Source organism: Notothenia rossii, assembly GCF_949606895.1.
Source record: "Notothenia rossii genome assembly, chromosome: 5".
NCBI lineage: Eukaryota > Metazoa > Chordata > Actinopteri > Perciformes > Nototheniidae > Notothenia > Notothenia rossii.
Genome location: NC_136903.1, coordinates 85,754,692 through 85,768,111, shown reverse-complemented (window position 1 = coordinate 85,768,111; position 13,420 = coordinate 85,754,692). Strand labels below are relative to the sequence as shown.

At 40.8% G+C, this 13,420-nt stretch overlaps 1 protein-coding gene across 10 annotated transcripts in view; it reads left to right on the top strand.

Moving 5' to 3' along the window:
• foxp1b (forkhead box P1b) overlaps window positions 1-13,420 on the top strand; it is a 197,784-nt gene that overhangs the window by 78,983 nt on the left and 105,381 nt on the right. Inside the window, exon 5 of one of the 10 annotated variants that reach the window (XM_079682635.1) lies at window positions 11,300-11,388. The exons of the other annotated variants lie outside the window; for them this stretch is intronic. The gene's annotated coding sequence lies outside the window, so the exon portion shown is untranslated. The remainder of the gene's footprint in view (window positions 1-11,299; window positions 11,389-13,420) is intronic. 10 annotated transcript variants of the gene reach the window in all.

Below are 13,420 nucleotides of genomic sequence, written 5' to 3'. Positions count from 1 at the left end.
TCCTTTTTTGCCTTCTCCGTTTATTTAAGAAAACAAATCCCTTTTAGGGATGAAGCACCTGGTGGGGCTACTTAATGGAACGGCTTCAGCCCTACGCAAATAAACAGCTTGCTTTTTTTTGGTGTGAGATTAGGAATGAGGCTAGGAGAGGAAAAAAAAACAAAGAAAGAAAGTCAACATATGGAGAGGACAGCAGTCGACTTCCAGCTATAGTGTAGACCGTATAGAAATGCAGGGACCATTGGCACATTGTGATCTTTGAACCTGACGCCACACTTTTGTTTCTTCTAGAATAGTTGACCAGTGAGTCAGCAATAGGATATTATTTAGGGCTGGAACATATCTGGGTCTTTGTTTTCCACACTTGAACAAAACACGATATTTTTGTGCCTGTTCTTATCCTGGAAAATAACGGCAGAAAGCAGAGCCAAAGAAAAAGGAACGAAGGAAGGAAGTGACTAGTGAAACAAACAGAAAAGTGAAGGCTGCATTTCTCTTAGGTCGCTCCACATGCTGTAGAAATTAGTGAGAAATGAGGCCTTTTCTAAACCAGGCATATCAAACACTATCTCAGTTATTTCATTCAACCATTAATCTGCGCACTGCTTCAATTCCTATTATATAGTGTTCACTAGAAGGTTCCCAGCCATTCTCAATTTGCATGTCTGGATAATGGCAACATCTTTTGAATACTGCATCAGAGTTAGGCGGCCAAGTGAAACTTTTTCTTGAGAACATGTCATGGAATTATAAAGAGAAATGGATACAGAGTTGGAGGCGGGACCATAATCATTTCTAGGAAAGGGTTGGCTACTGGGTGTAACATTTCCCAAATCCTCTGCATCCCACTGATCCAGGATTTCAGAATTGTACAATCTTTAAAAACTTACATTTAAAGGGGCCCTATTGTGATTTAGGGTTTACCCTATCCTGCAGTGTGTTTTATACGTTTTAGTGCATGTTAAGGGTCTCTTAAGGGTCTCTTAAGTCCAAAAATCTCAAAGGTTCCTCCAGAGGGAGTTTCTCTCACACGCTCCCCCCCCCCAACCCCCCCCACCCTGCCTGAAACGCCTCCATTTGGACGACATCACTATGTCACACTTGTGCTTCTATTGGCTAGCACGCTTACATATTGTACATAGGCTAAGAGGCGTGACATGTCTAAGTGATCGACCAGTCACAACGGAGGCCAGCCACAGCTAACCAATCAGAGCAGACTGGGCACAACATACAATATGAGCCTGAAAATGAGCAGAATAGCTCCCATTTGAGTAAATTATCTGATTACTTCTCCTGAAACTGATCTAAATAAGTTAATAAAAGTGTTCCTAACTGGAAATGTGATTTGTTTAGTGTTTCAGTAAAGCCACAAAGTAGTAGTGATTCAACTAACAAAAAAACAATGATTCTACCAGTTTTTAAACAGTATTGTACATTTTGCAGGTGTTAAAGATGGTGTGTTATTGTGGAGGGAGGGACAAACTGGAGAGGGTAATCTGTTTTTTCATATCCAGCCGTCTCAGTGCTGACACGGCCTGAGCCTGCCAGAGGCTATGTCTACCCAAATGTGGGTTTATTTATGTAATCAAATGAAAAAGGTGGAGACATTTTTTTTGAACTTCTATTTATTTACAGTTTTTCTCTTTTGCTCCGGTTTTAGCCTTGGCTGCTGCGTTGTTTTCATAAACAAAGTCTCTCCGGCCCGGCTAGAAAAAACACAGGGCCGCTCAGTGCACTGAAAACAGGAATGACAAACACCATTAGCTGAGAAATTTCCATCTCATTGCAACTATGTTATTGTTTACTTTACCATATGCGTCCTAATATGGTTACCTCCCTGTCAGAGCGGCCCGGAGCCGAGCGAGGGGCCCGGGGAGGGGATTCAGCTGCCACTTAGACAATAAGAAACAAATGTCACAGCTCGGCAAAATAAGTCCCGCTTTCACTGCCTTTACAGTACTTGGCCTTCCACGCTGCTTGGCTCAGACTCCAGTGTGATATGTATCTACTCTTCACTGTTAGATGCCCTCACAATGTGCCCCCCCCTCCTTCTTTGTCCTCTCCCTTCCTTCTGTCTTTCTTTGTGTGTGTCTCCCCATCGATCTCTGTCCCTGTCCTGGTGTTAGCTGTGTGCAGGTTGACTGATGGGCCTCTGTTTACTGTGTTCACTTATTTATCAGGGGGTGTGGTGGTGGTGGTGGTGGTGTTGGGGGGGCTATGTGTGTTGGGTGGCCGAGCAGAGGCCAGTTCAGCCACAGGTCACGCCCTGGCCCTAAAGCCGAGGCCACGTTTGAATCTTGCCCATGCTAATACTCGTTATAAATCTCAAAAAAGTCAATATGATACTTCGATGAAATCTCAAAAAAGTCAATAAAAACTCTGGAGATTGGAGGAAATGGAGCATTCTGAAGTTGCACAAATGTGTTGTGTCTTAGTGTAGGTTGAATAAAGTAGTGATATAAACATTAGGGAAGGAGAGAAGGTAAAGGAATACAAAGGTCTAACAGTAAATTGCTCAATAACAAGTAGAATTTCTGATATTGAAAATGACAGTTATAGTATTTTTGACTCAATGTACGCAAAGTACTCGGTTTGCACAATGGATATTTTTACAGTAATATAGCATTAAAAACAAAGCTGTTTTTTATCACTAACAGAAACATTTAAGAACAATTCAGTCGTATAGTTTGTCAATGCAGAGCCTGTTTTTGTTACTAGTAAACTGCCAGATTACTCGGACAACCCTGCATCGTATCATATCAGCACATTGTGTCGATATCTATATCCATATAGAATTTATCACCAGAAATCCTTTATTAGCAAAGGGGTGTGTGCAGGTAATAGACATATATGAAATGAATAGACGTACCATATACAAAAAGAGGGAAGCACACATTAAAGAAATGAAAATCAAAGCACAATCCAAGGTTAAAAAGCAGCCTAATGAAAGTAAGATATAAAAGCAGTGAAGGAGAAATAACATTAACACATTGTAGAAAAGTCTGTATTGCACGGTTTTTACTCAACAGTGATGTTAAAGTATTATGTAGTGAAGTAACTGCTACTAATAATAATATCACACTTCTAATTGTTGCACATAAGAAATGTCCAATAGTGTCTTTTCCTTAATGTCCAATCAGCTGAGAGTATTCTCCATGGACTGTCCGTATAAAGGCTATTAGGCTTTAGGGTCAGGCAGCCTCAGCACAGGTTATTCTGGCAGGAGGTTAGGAAATGAGGTTCTTTCAGATGCATGGGCTTTCTTTTCCCCAGTTGCTAGAGGATGATGGCAGCCTCACCTCAATCCTAAAATCCTCACGTTTATGATATTTGCCCAGTATTATCTGTGCCGGTGGATGAATGGGAGGACGGAGCATGAGGAATGTAGAAGGTCAGGCTGCGTGATTTACACAGTACGGAGCCGGAGAATCCTTGGGAAAATACTTGGGCCGGGATCAAACAGACGTCATGTGATATGTTCTTAACACTGACCTTTAAATTCATGCATTTTACTGCTACCCTCTGGCAAACCATGCACTAAGTGTAAAACTCTTCCATTTAAAACAAGAACTGCAAGTCAAAGAAAGCATTACTTTGTGTTTTTGAAGCGGTGCTGTCATGTCCAATAGAGCCTGTTGTGTTCTGCTGGTGTTTTTTGTTTCTTTTACAAAGTGCATTATCCAAAATGCCCTTATTTAACATTGTCAACATGGATCATATAAATGAATACTAAGCAGATTAGTTTTTATATGTCAAATGTAACATGTAGTAGAATACAAATTACAATAGCTGCCTTCAAAATGGAGTGGAAATATTAAGATAAAGCATTTCAACATTTTATAATGTCCGTATCCAAAATGCTACTTTTTAGAAGTTTGCGAGTGTGCAGCTATGTTCTGTTGTGATTGGTCAACCACTTAGAGATGTCCCGCCTCTTAGCCTATCACGCAGAAGGTGTTGGAGAGCGAGTGTTACATTGTGATGTCACTAAGAAGTAATAAAGGAGGCCAATGGAGGCGTTTCAGGCAGGGGGGGGGGGGATTTTTACTTTTGCAGACCATTTACAAAAACCCATATAACACACTACAGGAAGAGATGAACCCCAACCAAAACATAATAGGCACCCTTTAAATCAATGTAGTAACAATATGTGCCTCCAAAATGCAATGGTGTATTTGTATTTAGCATGAAATGGAAATATTCATATTATCAAGGTGAAGTACAAGATGTATTTAAAAACAATACAAAGTACATATCCAACATGCCTCTATTTTAAAAATGCATAGACATTCCCACTACAGCGAAACACTTTTTCAAAATCCTGGAAAAGATTTGCTCTTGGCGAAAGGCCAGTCTGTAAATACATATTCTGAGTCAACAGTGACTTTGATATTTGTGAACAGGGAGCTGTGCGTACGCTGGCCGATAATTAGTAGTAAGTTGACATTTTTAACTTAGCGATGATTACTATGATACTATTCAGTTATGTCATACGTTGAGTTGTTGAAAGGAACATCCTGTCCATTATTTCTTTAGTGTTTGTCCAGGCCTAACTATCATGTCCACTCCAGTGCAGCCATATTCTGTTGATAAGCTAATGGCACTGACCTTTGCTGCTTTATCTGAGGGGAAAGACTATACCCGCTTCGACGGTAATGAACTCTGTGAAAGGGTTGTTTACTGCCGTCAAGGTCAGCTTCTGAGAAGGGCAGCAGGTTTTCTAGTAAACACATTTACAGCCAAACATGTGTAAACACTGTAAATATATACAGGTGGAGCAGGGGGCCACAGTGGCATATTATCCTCTGTTCTTTGTTTTTGTGCTGACCTTTCCCCTGTGACACACACATAAAAGCCTACCGTGTGTATATGTGTTTATTTCTGGAAGCACTTTAAAATAATGTGCGCACCAACAAAAAGTAGAAAGCAGACTCTTAGAAAGCATAATGATGTGCATAATGCTGAGAGGAGAGGGAAGGAGATAGCGAGGCAAACGTAGGACTAGTGGGGGTATTAAATATGAATTAATGGAATGTTGCTCAGGCACATCTCCGGGTGTACTGTAGTGTTGAAAAATCTAATTTATGTTGCCAGCGACTAGCCGTGAAGGTGCATTTGGACTTAGTATCCTTTAATTAGAAGTGAGATATTAGCATTTCATAGGGCTTTATGCTGGGTGAGGGGATCGGCCGGCCACCGCGCCTTCATTAGCCGCTTCTGTGTGTAATGAGTGCCATCATTAGCTGATGGAGTGGATTTGCCCCAGCTCTACCTTGAAAGGCACATCTCTTACATACTTGCAAGGAATAAGGCCCTTTAATGGATTTCTTAATGAATAAAATAACATGCCACTTCTTTAAAATTTGACGAGTGCATTTCTGATGGTGTACGCCACCGCTGCCTTTTGCTTTCTAGTTGAATTAATAATGAAATACCTGTAGTGATAATAATGGAAAGTGGGAAGCAACGGTATTCATGGGGCTTGGCTGTGTTTTATGTTGTGCGATTAATGATGAAATCTGAACTAGAACATTCCCTATCAATAATTTTGACTGTGTAACTGGCACTTTGTGCACATCCTAATGCATGTATTGCCAGCACTATTTATGGATTGATAGCAGTAGCTGTGTTTTTATTTCTGAGGCTTTTATTTTGAAAACCAATGTTCATCTTGAGCAGGGGTGTCAAACTCAAGGCCCGGGGGCCAAATCCGGCTCGTGGCTTCATTTTAAGAATATGAAAGAATATGACATGTTTATTATATGGTTACCTGCTGATTTACAGACACACGTTGCCCATAAACTACATGTCCCACAATGCATATCAAATTTGAATTTTATCTTAGAATTTGCCTTTTTTTTGTGACTTTTTTTAATAGAATTTGGCTTTTCTTTTTAAATCATTTTGTGACATTCTTACTGAAGAGACTTGCAATTATTTGCCCTAGACTTCTGATTTCAGACGTAGTTAATTATGAAGTTATTACCCTATCCGATAATAATCCAATGCAGAGGCAATAATGTATTATAATACATTATTTTATATATATATTTATATAGTCTTAAAGTTACAACCGGCCCTTAAGTGCAACCATAATGCTGATGTGCCCCGTGATGAAATTGAGTTTGACACCCCTGATCTAGAGCTCCCTGTAAGGATAGAATTGCTTTCTGGGCCTTTTATTTTGAAAACCATGTATCGTCCAGAGCTTTCTGTAAGGAGCCCATCCTTTATGGGGCTTTTATTTTTGAAACATATCATCTTCAGGAGCTTTCTGTTAGGATAAAGTTACTTACTGGAGCTTTTATTTTGAAATAAAATCGTCTTCCATAGCCTTCTGTGGGATGCAGTTAGTTCCTGGGGCTTTTATTTAGAAAAAAAAATTGCTTCCTGTAAGGATACTGTTACATTATGGGGCTTTTATTTTGAAAAAAAACATATAATCATCCAGAGTTGCCTTAAAGCATGAAGTTATCTTCTGGGGCTGTTGTTTAGCTTTCTGTAAGAATACTGTTTCCTACTCCGGCTTTTATTTTGAAAAACTACATTGATCCCAAGCTTCCTGAATTACACCAATACATATGGGTTACATCAAACTGTTCATGTGGACACCAAATCGGGTGGTTTCTGTCAGAGGTCTGAAGAAGTGCTCTCAGTTTTAAAACTCTCCATGTTTATCAGCAGGGGGAAAGGCTGGACAGCTATTGGTTAAACCTGACTGCAAATGATATATGTGCTCCTTCACCAACAGTCAAAGACAGTCGGAGGTGTTTTTCTGTGATATGGAAGTCTTCTCTAAGCCTTGGGCTGCGGCTCCATTCTCAGAATCAGGCGTGAAGTGATTAGTATTTTATTGATGAGCTCCCGAAGTGGCAAGTGTGGGAAATTGCATCTTTGATCTCCTTGAGTTTGGGAAATATATCCTGAGTGTGGAGCTCTCCAGGTACACACACACACACACACACACACACACACACACACACACACACACACACACACACACACACACACACACACACACACACACACACACACACACACACACACACTGACAGACAAGCCGTTTGGGAGGGATATTCCTCCCCTTTCTCCAAAACACATATTTGTTTTGGATGTTTTCACTCAGAGTCTACACGGTGATTACAGATGTTCATTAACAAAATTGCGTATTTGTTTTAAACTTTAACCAATCACTTTGATATGCTAATTACAGTGTAATTTAATTTGAGCCCTGTAATGATGATGCTGTTATTATGGACATAAATGATGCAGTTAAGCTGAGAGTAATCTCATTTGCATACTGTACATGCCAGTAAATTAAGCCCTTCCCTGCCTTGCTTCAGCTTTAATTTGCCACCCCTTTTCACACAGCATCCCTCAGCCCCTGCACTAATAGCGGGGCCAGCTTGTTTGATGTGGAGAGCCGCTTCCTCACTAAATCCAGTCACAATATGTAATGCATAAAAGCTCTCATTATAACTCTGAGTGCTCTTTTAAGAACTTGGTATTAATAAGGTTCTCACACTTTGTATTGATACACAAAAACAGTTTGCTATAATCATCTTCCCCTTAATCTGCATGAGAGAAATACAAACCCATGTGATAACGATGTACCCGGGGATAGTTAAAGAGCCCCTAATCAAATTGTATATGTCCTCTTCTATGTGTTGATCAGAGATATCTTCAAAGAGGTGATTGTATTTTGATATCCCTGCTTTGAGTCAAAAGATGAAGAGTCTTTTTTACCACGTTTCCTCGCTCACTAATTGAAAATATTGTATGTTTAGGGCAAATCATTTGGCTGCTCGTTTTTCCCCGTGTACAAATGCTTTTTGATGTTTGTATAAAAGAGACATATTTCCGACAGAGGGCCACGGCTAGCCTGGATAAAAAGCCCCTGCGTCTTCATTAGAGAAGCAGCACCTCATGGTGTCTGATTGTCTGATGTTTGCAGTGAGAATGTAAACATGTTTGTCACACAGGGGTGTATTTATACTGATCAAACATGTGTGATAGCCCGTGGTGAATGCTAAGGACGTTAGCTCACAACAGTGAAAACCTGCCCTCACACGCTCTCCTCCCATGCTCCCCTTTTTCTTTTTGAAGGTGGGATCGGAGGGTGTTTTATGGACTTTAACACAGACAATACAATTGCCCTTCACTGAGAATGCTCCTCCATTTTGCGCCATAAAGAATATTATTTTTCTGCCAGCCAATTTTCTCTGTTAGTTCCTAATTGGCTACATAAATCTCGGCCGTTGAGGGTGAGAAATGTTGCCGTGTCACACAGTGTAATCTTCACCCTTATTTACCAATTCATTAAGATTCATTGATGCAGGATCGGTGAGAGGAAATGACAACATAAATCAGGCCTCCAACATAATGACCCTAATCAGTTGGGAATTGCAGAAAATGTCATGATGAACTATGTCCTTGTATTAGTGCCACTGTACATTGTCATTGTGCTGCTTTACGAGTGGGACGCATCCCTCCTGACACGGGCTGTATTTAACGGAAAAATAGTTGTTAAAAGCTGATTCCATTAAAAAGCAGAAATTCATGTAAGGTCTTTTGCTGTTTAGCCCCCTCTCCCTTTATCGTCACGGTAACTGCTTAATGCAAGGTGCAAACTCCCTTTCCCTTTTAACCCTTTTTGTCCTCGCTCTGGGAAGGCTGCGGCTTTTAAAATAATAACACGCTCCTTAGGCTGAAACGACCCCTGGACTACGTCGAGGAGGCATCGCTCCTTCAGAAGCAGCAGGATGGGTCAATGTGGGGTGGGGGGGGGGGGGGGGGGCAGTTCCCATAGCAGTGACTGTGACTAATAGCAAAATGGCTATTGTGTCACAATCTAAAGGAATACTTCACCTACAGCAGGATGTATGTCAACGACCCCTTTGTTACCTTGAATTTTGCTCAAACATTTTTCTTGCATGACTCCATAGCAAAACATCACTGTCACTCACTTTGCATACAACTGGGTAGATGAAATCAAATATTTTACATTTCATTTTTAAAAGGGCTGTTTGTGTGGGTGTGGGAAGACAACCTTGTGTTGAGGTAATGTGCCAAGTAATCACGAGAACACGGGGTGAGTAATTGATAAGCAAATTATATTTTTGTCGTTGAAACATTCCTTTAAAGGGGCAGTTTTTTGCTTTTTGGAGTTTTCCTTTTCATGTAGGGACATTCGTAGGGCAAATATTACTCATGTCAAATAGATATTGCACTTTCAAAAGTAAAGGTTTATGATTCAATCCAGAAAATCAATAACTAGACTTAATCATTTGAGTTACTCTAAATAAAGCTTCACCTGTGTTTGGGCAAATAGAGAAATATTTAGCAATGCTAAAGATTATTCAAAGTTTCCTCAGCTATCCTCCACACTCGATGACTTACTCCACATTAATTAGCGGCTTACTTTGTGTGTAGAGTGGCGGTTAACCACAAGTCTGTCTTAAATCTTTTCCCCCCCAAAATGATCTAGCTACATGTTGTCAGCCGACAGAGGAAGTGTGCACTCCAGTGAGTTGACAGCAGCTCTAATAATATTGTCCTCTCTTAGCGCAGGTATTAATTAGACGAGTTCGTTAAGGCTAACCTTGGTTTTCCCAGGGAAATGCATGTGACACATTTCCCCTCCACGAGTCCGCATTCCCACACCCGAGGGGAACAGCCCTACCATGAATTCTAGTAAAAATGATTAAAAATATATGACATACTTTAAGTAATGTTAAAACAATAAGCGCTATCGCAGATCCCATAGGATGCTGAGAGATTGAAGTTGCGTTTTTCTTCGCATGTTTGACAGGTTTAATTGGTAAGATGAGCTTGAGGGAAAGCAATGCCAGTTTTATTTTTTCCCTGTGCATTGAGCCTGTGGTCAGAACAAGAGGCCCCTGGTGTCCGTCCTCTCGCTGCAGTGTTAATGGGCATGAGCCACATGTGAGCGTGATTATCAAAGTCAAATGAAGGAGAGCCGCTGAGAATATGTGTGGCGAACCACTCCTAAAAGAGGCTCCACATCCCAGAATTACTATTCCATTCATGTACAACCAGATTTAAACTCATTAGACTTCTCTATTTACTCAGTCTCCATCGGCCTTAGTTGTACTAAAAATACCGTGGCCTGCCTTACTTTGGCACATTCCCTCATTGTCTGAGCACAGCAGGCCTTTACAACGACGGGCTTCTTGCAAAGGAGACAAACTGGTTTGTGTCTTTTCTGAAATTATGGATCTACTTGGCTTCAGCATGGAGTCTCTCTTCTAGAACCCTTTCTTATCGTTAATTCAACTGAGCTTGTAGCATGATAATACAGAAGCTGGTTATTCCTATGCACATTGTGTTCCTCTGCTCGGGTTGTTGTAATAGGTTTGGTTGTAGATTACATGCCTGAGAATCCTATCCTGAAGGAGAGGTGCAGCAACGAGTCCTAAAACCTAGAAATAACTTATGTTACCATGCGTCTCAAAGTCAATGTTTTTTTTTTGACGTGTTTGTGATTAGAAGCCGGAAACAGATTCCGTGGTTAAAACAAGCTGAAGAGATTTTAATATTTTGTTCTCCGAGATAAGTGACTCCAAAAGGTCGTCAAACCATCACATGGCCACCTTTAGCTTGGTGATGCGTAACCATGACGCAGTTCATTTATAGCCTATAGCATTAGCTTTTCACTACTGCTGATTGGCTTTACACTTCAAAAATCACAAAGTGGCATTCATTTGTTTAGATCATCCTGCTGAACAGAACGTGGTAGGTATCATAAATATGTGTTGGCCACAGAGCTTATTTTCTGCAATACACAACTGCAAAAATTGTAAAAATGCCATCGATGTTTGTCGAAGGAAGCCTTTGTGATGCTAACCTCCAGGTCAGCCTCCAAACATATATCACTGGATGACTCTTTAGGATTGTTATAAATATGTGTTGCTCATATTCTATTCCTTTCTTTTGTGAGGTGTAGCTGTTTGTAGGCTATTAAATGAAATCAGTAGGGGAACTAGAGACAGAAACTTTGGATTGTGGGTAGGGAAGCCTCATTGGATGGCTTCAGCTCAGCAGATGGCAAGTTGTTGTATCCATGAAAAATTCATAGTCAAGGCGACGTGCAGCTTGAGAAGTCCCTACACACTACCTTTTGTAATCACTACTCATTCTAGGACACAGTGTTTGATTTAGCATCTGAAGTAGCTTGGGATCTGTTAGTCACACATACAATCAAAGCCATGCACTTGTATTATTGATAAATAACAGTAGATTCAATTCCACCAACTCCCTTTTTTGTCGTTGTTTTTAGCATACTCCATACCCTGATGTTGTGAGTGCCAGCTCCCGGAGACGTCCTTTGTTATTTCCACAATCCTAGTTACTGAATAATTGAACAAGGTAAATGTTTAACATGTTTTTACAAGTTCCTCACTGCGCTGTTGTGGGGAGAAACTGTTTGTTGGTGTCTGGGAGAAACACTTGGTTGCCTCGCTTGACAAAGATGTGTTTCCATAGGAGACCACCTCGCTGCCCGCCCAGCTTGTTCTCATTCACGGTTGCTCGCGAGCAGCTGCAACCCACCAGCTTAATGCGCCTTCAAATGTCAGAAGAATGACTTTTTGTTTATCTTGACTTCTGCCTCGCTGTTTATTCTAGCCCAAGCTGCATTTGCATCGACCTTGATTCCCTAAAGCCTGCCAGCCCCCCCCCCCCCCCATCTCCTCCCCTCCCACAACCTGTTTACACTACGCCTGCCCCGAGTGTCACCTAGGAAATCGGCTGATCATTCCACCTGGTTAATATGAAATGGCTCCTACAAGGAGATGTGTTTGTTCATAAACACAAAACCCCAGCGCCTCCTGTTGACTGTAGCCATGGCAGCAATCACTTATTAAACAAACAGCTGCTTTGTTTGCCAGCATGAGAGGTCTGCTTACACCCCGTACAAGGTCTGGGAAGAACCTACGTCTAGGTCTCATGTGGGGTTTGTGATTGAGGTATTAGTTGCGAGGGCTGGGCAGTTTGTTGGTACTACACTGCTGCAGGAGTCTGCTGATATGCATTGCTTATCTGAGACTTGGTTGAAGTGGCTGAGGAGATTACATGGTTGTTTGGTCTGACTGTGAAGTCTCCTTTGGCAGAATGTCATCCCGCCGGTAGCTCCTCTCAGCAGAGACGGACTGAGGATTGTCAGAGCGGCAGTTTGAGTTTGGATCAAGGTGGTTCTGGTTTGCAGAGGGTCCTGCTTTAGTGGGATGTGAGACTATGTTTTGGTAAGCCTATTGGGATTCAGCCCAATTACTGTCTGTTGGAGGAGGGATGCCCCAATACAAGACATTTAGATGTTGTTGATATCAATACAAAGGAAATTCCACATTTCTCATTATCCAACGATAAACATTTGGAGATAGTGTTAGGAAGTTAAAAGTCTGAGATCAATCTGTCATTTATATTGATGTGAGTATGAAAACATCGCCTACAAACAACTGTATTTACACAAGTTTCTTGCGAAAAAAACTACATTCTATAAGATTACGTTCAAATACATTATGAAAATCTTATGTTTGTAATTTATTTGTACTTGATAGAGCTCTAATGACGCTACAAATGTTAACTCAAAGCAACCTCTGTTAGCTGTTGCTTTGCTATTTAGCTACGCTGCTGAACTGTGCTGCCCAAAAGCTGCTAACTGCTAAGGTTCTTTATTCGTCATACGAACAAAGCTACAGAGTAGTTATGTCGATGAAAATCTTAGGTCACAGGCAATACCCGTCAATAATCGGGGGGGTCCCCATCTCCCGTTTATTGCGCAACATACCGGTCGAAGATTTCTCAATATGCAGTAGGCCTATACAATACTTCATGGATGCTAGCCAAGACAATCAGTAGTCCATAGCAGCGTTGCTCAACCGGGGCGCCGTCTGGCGTCTTCAGGGGTGCCGTCAAATAATTCTGACGTTCATATGAATGAATTAATACATGACCGTTAAAGAACCGTCTGTTTTCGATTCTATGCGAGGAAATGCTTTTGCCAGCAAAAATAGAAGATATTTGTGAATAAATGCTTTGAATTATGAATACTGGACATAGTAAGCTTAAAAACATTTTAGTGACCATTGCAAGTGACCAATAAATATTATAATTTGAGCCCCTCAGGTGTTAATCAGGGGGGTCAAGCTCCCCCGGACCCCCTTGTATTTCGCACAATGGTCACAGGCTTCTCCAACAGTGCAACACAATAACACAGAAAAATATAGTGCAAGTAAATATTAAAAAGTAAATACAAAAAGAAAAATAGTTTGAAATAAGAGTCTATATGCAAGCTATTGGAATGATATATTAGATAAATAGATAAATAATTACTAAGTAGCAGATGAATGTTATGGGTGTTGTTTGATTAGCTTTCTACGATTTCAACACAGTTTTGTTG